The sequence below is a fragment of the Saccostrea cucullata genome, unplaced genomic scaffold (genome assembly GCF_032062105.1).
Source record: "Saccostrea cucullata isolate Sc308-1 unplaced genomic scaffold, CSIRO_AGI_Scuc_v1 ctg3503, whole genome shotgun sequence".
Taxonomy (NCBI): Eukaryota; Metazoa; Mollusca; class Bivalvia; order Ostreida; family Ostreidae; genus Saccostrea; species Saccostrea cuccullata.
The window spans coordinates 42526-51955 of NW_026932865.1; the positions used below are offsets into that span (position 1 = coordinate 42526).

General features: G+C 34.0%; 1 long non-coding RNA gene across 1 annotated transcript; it reads left to right on the top strand.

Annotated features, from left to right (window-relative positions):
* Positions 1-3928: 3928 nt before the first annotated feature.
* Positions 3929-6674, top strand: LOC134236360 (uncharacterized). Its single transcript, XR_009985603.1, has 3 exons — positions 3929-4090; positions 6184-6275; positions 6589-6674. It is a non-coding gene; the product is annotated as an uncharacterized LOC134236360 (long non-coding RNA).
* The last annotated feature ends 2756 nt before the right edge of the window (positions 6675-9430 follow it).

Sequence of the window (9430 nt, forward strand, 5' to 3'; positions counted from 1 at the left end):
AAATCACCACCTACAGAACATCAACTCTTGCTTCTCACCACCACCATCACCTCAACATTATCATCCCACACAACTTCAACGCACCACATTCCATTATCACTATCTATTGAAAATATTGTTGTAGTTGATAGTGCTATTGTTGACATGGTGTGTGTATGTTGACGCAAGGGGTGGTGCTGTGTGGGATTGAGATGTTGTTGTAGTTGATGATACCCCAGGTTATGGTGATGTGATGGATGGAGGTGTTGATTTTAGTGGTTTGGTGTTGCTAGAGTGTAGTGTTGTTTGATGGATATGTTGTTTATGGTACTCTAGGTTATGGTGATATGATGGATGGAGGTGTTGATTTTAGTGGTTTGGTGAGGCTAGAGTTTAGTGTTGTTTGGTGGATATGTTGTTTATGGTATACTCTAGGTTATGGTGATGTGATGTTTGGGGGTGTTGATTTTAGTGGTTTGGTGAGGTTAGAGTTTAGTGCTGTTTGGTGGATATGTTGTTGTTATTGTTGATCGTGCTCTAGATTACGATATTGTTGATAGATAATTATGTTGTTGCAATTTAATATTAGTACTATATCTAGTGATGCTGGAATGTGGTGTGGTGAAGATTGTATAGTGTTTTAATGATTGTGGTTTTAACGGTTTGGTGGGGCTAGAGTTTAAGTTGTTTGGATAGGATAGAGGTATTGTTGTAGTTATTGGTGCTCAAGATGATGGTGGTGCTGTGAATTTACACTTGTGGGGATAGAGGTATGTTTGTTGTTAGTAGACCTGTAAGCGAAAACAAATGATTTAAAAACAGGTCACTTAAAAAGATAAAATGAGTCCATGTCTATGTTTTGCTCTGGGACACCCGAAATAATTAATTGTCAGAAAAAAAGGTAAAACAGGAGGTGCACAGTGGTATTATGTAATAAAGAATCATTAAAATTATTATAAAAGTATTATTAAATTTTATTTAGTGGTAGACGAGGAGTTGCTGATAAGAGATGGGCACCCTTCAATATTAAGGAAATAATAATTACAAAGGGAAACTACGTTTTGCTACCGGAAACCCCAAATATGTGTTGGATCAAAAAGCAAAATATGAGATCGCAATGGCACTCAATCTAATATTAGATAACACTGGCACTATGTTACAAAGACATGCTAGGAGCTCCTCGGGTGGCTTGTACAACGCACACTACATTTTTCACTCTAATGTAGCGTAGCGGGGTCAAATGAGGATTGCCGATTGTAAAAAGATTCTGTGTAAGAAATTTAAGGGGAGTTGCGGATGAGAGATTGGTACCCCAAAGCGTAACAGACTGACGTACAGACGGATGAGGCCACGGTGAGCAACCAGAGTTTTACATTCATGAATAAGAAAATTCTTCTGCTTAAGAGCAAGAAGGTCACGAGTTGTAACATTGATATGGAAGCATCCTGGGGTAGTGCAATAAATTCAAGTTTGTTTCCCAATACTGAACTGGTTTCTACTCCGAACCAATGTGTTCAGGTGAGCGATGTGGCCCATAGGCCTCTTCGTTTAGTATCCGTGATACTGTATAAAAAGAAAGATAACTCTATGATAATTCAGTTTTGTGTATACAATACTACACCCACAAGACACAGGGGCTTGTCACGAAATACTTCTCTTCTTTTAATATAGCTACCCCTACTATAAAAATACATGTATTAAATGTATTTTTATACATGTAGTATGGGTAACTATATTAAAAGAAGAGAAATATTTCATGACAAGCCCCTGTGCCACAAGGTAAAAAAAATACCTAATACCTACATTTGTATAATAATTGATTATAGGTATCACGTTTTTTATACGTGATACCCCACCATTAAAACCAGAATCATTACAAAATTTCGGTAAAATTGATAGGTACGCAAAATTCCTGCGATACACGACAGGCACAAGCACTTGTTTCGGAGATAAAACTTAATTTTAACCCATTAATAACACTAAATATCATTTTTGGATCAAGTGCCAGTTTTTTTTTTCTTCAAAATTTAGAAGTTCGTCCAGAACTTTAAAAACAGGTCATACTAAATTCACTTCGCTTGTTAGTATGGCAAATTCGGGGGAGGGGGGGCAACCCTATACCCACCTATCCCATCACAAAGATTTTTCACTTAGCCTAGTGGCATTTTTACAACAAAATTGCATAAACAGACTCTATTCAAACCCGTTTTTCAACCAGTGCGAAATGTAAGTGACCTTTTATATGAGTTGATCTCCGTTAATCAAAATTTTCTAAATTCAAAATTTCTAAATTCATCTAAGGCAATAACCTTGATTTTTCAGATATTCTTGATATCAAAAAGAAAAAAAAATAGAATTCTTCATCCTTAAAGTCTCTCTGAACCGTTAAATTCCGGAAGAAAATATTTCCTGAATTATTTTTCATTGTTATTTATTTATTTATTTATTTATTTTTATTTTATTTTATGTTATGTTATGTTATGTTACTTTATTTTATTTCATTTTATTTCATTTTATTTTATTTATTTATTTATTTATTTATTCATTTATTTATTTGCCACTTCACGGTAACTGTGGTACTGCTCTTCTGCAGGGCAAGTCATACCAAAGTGAATCATTTAATTTTTGCCCTGCAAAAGAGCAGTACCACAGTTATCGTGAAAGAGCCAATAAAGTAAATCAAGCATCATGTGACACCCCCCCCCCTTTCCCTTTCCCATTTTCCTGAATCTTGAAGCAAAGGGAAGTAATTCAATTTACTTTAGTCGTACTAACATTCGATTTCATACAGAAGCTTTTTCATGCATATTGATCGACTTCATTTTAAAACTTTTATGTGACTTGGATGTATTGATGTCAACAACCACCAAGCGGCAATCCGACTTTCTACATCTAACGTTTTTAACTATTCCAAGTGTTATACTTGCATTTACATTTGGTCTATGCTGCATGATTCGGTACCATCAAACGATCTTATAGTGGTAATGTATAAAATACAGGTATCAGAGTATGTATAAAATATCCCCGGATACAGGTTGAAAAACTCCCATTCCTGTCAACATGAAAATATTCTGTGAAAAATGTTTGATTTCAAAATATTAATAAACGTAAATATATGATTTAAGATAATTGATTGCTTTGACTTTAAACTTAAATTAGAGCCACATATTATATATTTTTTTACAGACAATGTTATCAACCTAAACAAACTGTTATGTTCAGCTGATGCACTGACTGCATGTTCACATCTACATGTATATTAGAATTACTTCATTCATCTATTACTTGATTGATGACATTCTTTATACGAAATTCAAACAATTTGAATCTTTTGTTGGCAAAGTTACTCTTTAAAAAAAGAAAAGTTTTCCAAGATCTAACCCAAATTACCTGGTACAGTAGTTGAAATTTGTAAAATTGTAAATTTCACACACATTCCAAGCTGACATGCTACACTAAGTACTAATGATGACGAATTCTCTGATAATTACTGTACATGTATTTATTTATTGTCCTTTAACCATATGTTGACATGAAAGGATCATGTCAAACACTTTGAAATGAATGATGACAAATTTTATCATATATTGCAATGTACGTAACATAAACAATAATAGTCATGAATGCACTGGAATGTCAATATTTTGTATGATTAAACTATCACTTGGAAGTGCAAATAGCAAAAATAGCTTTACCTTTTAGTTTACAACCTATTTTTTTCAAGGCATTTTTACAATTTATTTACTATACTTTATTAAAAAAGATTGATTGATTGTATGTTATTTAACATCCTTTTTGAGAATTTTTCACTCATATGGAGACGCCACCACTTGCCGGTGGAGAGCTGCAAATTTTGTCCAATTGTAGGCACTCGGAGCCACTGAGCAGGGAGGGAACTTTTTCGTGCCAGCACCTACTGCAACATGGGTCCTCGGTTTATGCGGTCTCCTCCGATGGCCCAGTCTCCATGTCCCATAGTGGGATTCAAACCCGCAATTTAATGATCGACTCCTTACTTCAGGACTCTAAAGCAGATGCTCTAACCACTGCGCCACCAGAGCACCTTTATTAAAGAGGACAGATATTTTGCAGTTCATTATTTAAATGATTAGTAATAGACATGGCCGTGTGCCAGTGTTTTCCAGTCAGAAAATACTGCAATGATTTAATAGTTAACCGTTATTAATTTTCAGGTCATGAGGTCACAGGTTACCAGTCTATCAGTTGTCAGGTCAAAAGGTCCAAGGTCACTTAGTGGATTTTAAAGTCATTAGCCTGCATGTTTTCTGTTTCATTTCTGCCAGATATTGTCCCACCAGTATTCTGGATCATGTGTTCAATCCCTGACCGCTACTGACCTAAGACAATAAACAATATGTTACAGTAGCAACTTTTTCCTTCACCAAGCAGAAGTGATGGTTGGGGGGTCCTTCGGAGGAGACCTTATAAAACCAATTGAGGCCCTGTGTCACAACAATCGTTAGCACAATAAAAGTTCTTTCTCAGCTCATAATGGCCCTGAGTGCTGATCAAAGGTCTAAATTTGATGTGCTTCAGCGGTTTTATGGTGACATAACTCTGAGTGAGAAAATCTTGAACGGGATGTAAATAGCAAACAATCAATCAACCAGTATTTTGGAAAAATTTTGCTTGCTTGACATCAAATCTTGTGCAGATTTTGGCTGAGAAAAGTAAAACATTTTTGATAGAAATCAATGGTATAGCAGATGCAAAAAGTTCAAATTAAAAATTTGCTGCTGTTGATATTATCAGCAGAGGATTTAAGGCCACAATGTATTAACTCATTTATCTCGGACCAGTATATGCTACACATAATGCTGCCATATTCCATCCTGTCTCAAATTTAAATGTTATTTGTACTAAGTAGAATACTTAGTCTGGGCACATATTAGGTTCTGGAAATCTTTGCTATACAGTATATTCAAAAGGTTACATTCTTAGTAAGAGTCGCAGCATTGATTGATGGATATTGATATCTCCATATTGATATTAAGGAGAGAAAATACTAGTACTTTTGTTTTTAGAATGTATTGGTAGCATATCAGTAAAAGTGTACACAAAATTTCCTGAAGAGTCTACAATCTCTGCATGATGTATTTTGCTCAGTATATGAGTGATAGCAGCTAGATTACAGTGGAGGTCCTTGAAAATATACAACTGTTGCTTTGTATAATTGAGAAATTAAAGATATCAATTTTGAATATAATTTAACAAGAGGTACATGTTTAGTGCAAATCCATTTTGAACATTAAAAAAAAGATAATTCATGCTTCAGATCTTGATACTGAAACTCGATAATATTGTTGAGATAATTTTTAATTTGTTAAATTATTATTCCAAGAACTTAAAAATATTAAACTTGGGCAGCAATTCAAATCTGAGGTTGAGAACAACTCTAAGTATCGCTTGTTGTAATGAGCATTCCAAGGAGCACTTTTGTTTAACGTGTACCACTGGCTTAGACAGGAGGGGAACTAGCATTGGTTTTGAATTTTTATTTGAAAATGGATGGGGGCTCAGCAGTTAACTGAAGTGAATTATCATAATTTGTATATGAATGTGAAGAATTTTCATTGCTGGCAGTTGTGTTTAATTTGTGATAATTAACTCTCTTGAAAGTTTTGTTCAGGGCAAGGTGTGCTTAATGTAGATCACCTGTACTTACTACCTGTATAATATATATAGAAATTGTGATTTACCTATATTATCAATTGATCTAAAAAAAAAAAATCTAACATAATTACATCCAAAAAAAATTTTTTTTTGGAATTGCCCATGATACTTATAGTGGTTGCTACTAAATAATTAAATATTTTGATTGCTGTACAATGTACCGGTATACAAATTAAGTTAAATTCTGCCAACTGTAAAAAAAAAAAAAAAAAAAAAAAAAAAAAAAGGATAATTCAAGTTGTAACATCTCATTTCATTGATCAAAAAATGAACATTTTATTAACCTTGTTAACTGTGTTGCCTATATGTTACAATGACTTATTGTGTAGAAAACTGCCTTACTACTAATTAAATTTATTTAGTACTTTAAGTCAAAGTACCTTATGAGAGAATTATAAATGGATTAGTACTGTAACAGGTGGAGATATTTTCATGAAATATTTAAAAATGATCATGCATAAACCGTAAAATAACCCCAACACATTTTTAATTTTTACAGTTAGAAGACAGAAGACCAGATGATTTTTAAGATCAATTTTATATTTCATGGTGAATTCATCTATATGTACACTATTGAGGTCAAGGATCACAGAGAAACACAGGTATGTATTTGTGACTGGAAATTGCGAAAGCAAATACATGTAGGTTGACTGTCATTGGGGCCTCTACACCATTACTCAAGTCTGTTCTACTTTAAAGTATATAGAAGTAACTTCATACTGCTTTCTTCTTGATTATTCTGTGTAAAAAAGGTAGAGCTGGTGACAAAGTTGCTTAACTGACATAGACATTATATGTACCATAAATGTCCATTGATAGGACAGGTAACGTTTACCTGGACAATACAGAGTTGTGATAAGTCCCCCGCGTGGAATGTCAAATGTTTACCTTTCTGATTATACTATACCATTGCAGCACAACAGAAGGCCTGTTTCTTTTTAACCAGTTTGACGTTTTGAGGGAGGGTCGGACTGTCTTTTATTCTCACTGAGAATATAGGTAAGATTAAGGAGTTCTTCATTCTTTGGTTTTACGTAGGTGTTTTACAAATGCAAAATGTAATTTTAACTAACCATGCAATTGTTTAATTACTACATCAATCTGTGTTTCTTTCAGTTAGTGGAATATCTACACTTAAATATCTTGTTACAGGTTGTGCATTCAAGCATTGAAGGTTCTCCTTTGGGAGGTGATGACACGCTCCACAAGAACATTATATTTTTGACAAGAACGTATTTTCCTTCATTAAAACTGGGTCAAAGGATTTCTCAGTTACAAATTCATGTCATTTTGGAGGAAATACTTGCCTTGTGGAAACATTCTGAATATTTTTGTTGTAGGATAAAATTATTTTAAAAAGTGACTGTTTCCTAAACTAGGATTCATATTCCAGGGAATTACTTCTTACAAGGTAAGTAACTGGAAATAAACAAAGGGTATCTCATTTGTGCAAACTCAGTGCATAGTAATAACAAACAGTGTACAAGTTCAATGTAAGTGTCTCCTTGAGGAATTTTAAGGGTTTCTTAGGTTTTCTTTGAGAATCTTGTCGTAAATTAAAGTTCAAATGATAGCTGGGTGTAAATGGGTGTCATAAAAACAGTAAATAATTGATTCACATGACAGCTAGTGTTTGATACATAAACTTTTATCTCTGAGTTGAGAGAGACAGTATCATTGTTATTATGTGGGGACTATAAACATTGGATAATTTCACAGATTATTTGTATGCAGCTTTAATTTTTTACCTGGGGACAACATCACAAGATCCTAATCCTATGATATTTCAATTTATTAAATATAATCTTGTAAGTTTTTGGTGACCACAATAAAGTTTTTTTAAATTTATAAGTATGAAATTACATCACACACTGTTTAAGGATGCCGGAAGTTGTTAAAATGAGCTGGCTATAAACAACCAACAAACAAAATACTTGATGTTGACCTTACAAGTCCTTAACTCGACAAACCCTCCTACGGATGAGGAAATGAGACGCATTGTTCGTGTTCTTTGTCTTGGACATCTCTGTGACCTCTACACTGTGACGACCCAGCATGGACACTTAAGCCAGGTGTAGAGGGCCTGTCTATAACATCTCCATTTTTGTATAGGATTTTATAAAAGGAAAAAAGAGATTACAGGGTAATCTAAGGTAACTTCATGAGGAGTGACAACATTCTTTGATTTGAATGTTATTATCTTGATACCCTCAGATCTTTAGGGATTAAAATATGCATCATTTATGCATGTTTGTAAGTTTTTTGGTAGTTTGTGTATTCATGATGAGAGACATTCTTGTCTTTTCATAGATAAAAAAAGTTAGGGACAGGTTTTTAAACCTAAAATCAGGGTATGGTTGGATGAAGGCATGGAATGCAAGGGATCTGTTAATTATCTGATCTATAGATTCTAAAGATGATAAAGTGTTGAACTGTGGCATTTAGCAAGTAATTTCAATATACAAAGTGATTAGTACAGCTTGGTTAGTACATTTAGTATTGGTGTCTGGGCTGTCTGGGTATACACAGTGATTAGTACAGCTTTGTTAGTACATTTAGTATTGGTGTCTGTCCAGTATACACAGTGATTAGTACAGCTTGCTTAGTACATTTAGTATTGGTGTCTCAGCTGTCCAGTTGTGGTCACTCGGATGGTCATGCAATGTCTGCCCCCTGGTCCTATTCTGGACAAGCTGAGGTGATATTTATTGGACTAGGAAGTTACCTGACAAGGTGCTTCTTAAATCACAGGGACTACATGGAATGACATTGATGGCCATGCAGGAATTCAAGATTCCTTTAAATAAAACAGATTTATAGGGAGGACTTGTTCCTATGTATGATGCATAGCATCAAAAGAGAATTGCTATTTCTTGTCATCAGACACCTGTCTTTGCCTTATTACTCCCTTATATAGAATTTCTTGTTCTTCAGCCTGAATTTTTAATGAGTCTGCATGTGTATTGATCTGAGTCTGTGAGAGTATTGACGATATGATAAAGACGCGTGTCTTTGCTTCTCTGTGAGCTCAGACCATGTGATCAGCAGATTTGTTTGTTTTCACTGCATTGTACAACAATTAAAACCGAGTTACGCATGCACTGCTTGCTCACTTGTCTGAAAATGAGTGATGATTTTCCCAGACAAGGCATATCTGATGGATTTCATTTATCACAGGATTATAGAAAGCTAGTGTTTTTGGATCAATGTCGCATGGCGGAATATAATTTAGATTGATTTTTTTTCCTTTGTGTGATCAAGAATTTAAATATTGCATGAAGTTCAGCAGTATTGAAATACAGGAGGATGAATGGAATAATATTGGTAGCCATGGTGCCTTATTGATACATTATATATGGTAAGGATATACATGTCAAGTAATGTATACAGTGGAATTCATACAGGCTGACCTTGGCAAATCTAATAAGTTCATGGTGACATATGGTTTCAAGTTATTCATTAGTTTTAATGTATTGTAATCATTTTCTTGATTTGAATGTCACTGATTGTTACATACGGTAAACTGATTTACAAAATCCATCATCTTACCAGCTATTAATCTGCTAGCCTCATTTTTACATAAGTAAATTGAAAGGCTGCTATATCTTTCAGTTTTAGTCAAACATTAATATATTGATGTTAAACTGTGATACAATCATTGCATTATATTTCACGTATAATCTTTCCCTACTATTATTGTGTGCATTAACTTATCAAAGAAACTTTGTACAGATTTATACATATATTTTTGATTATT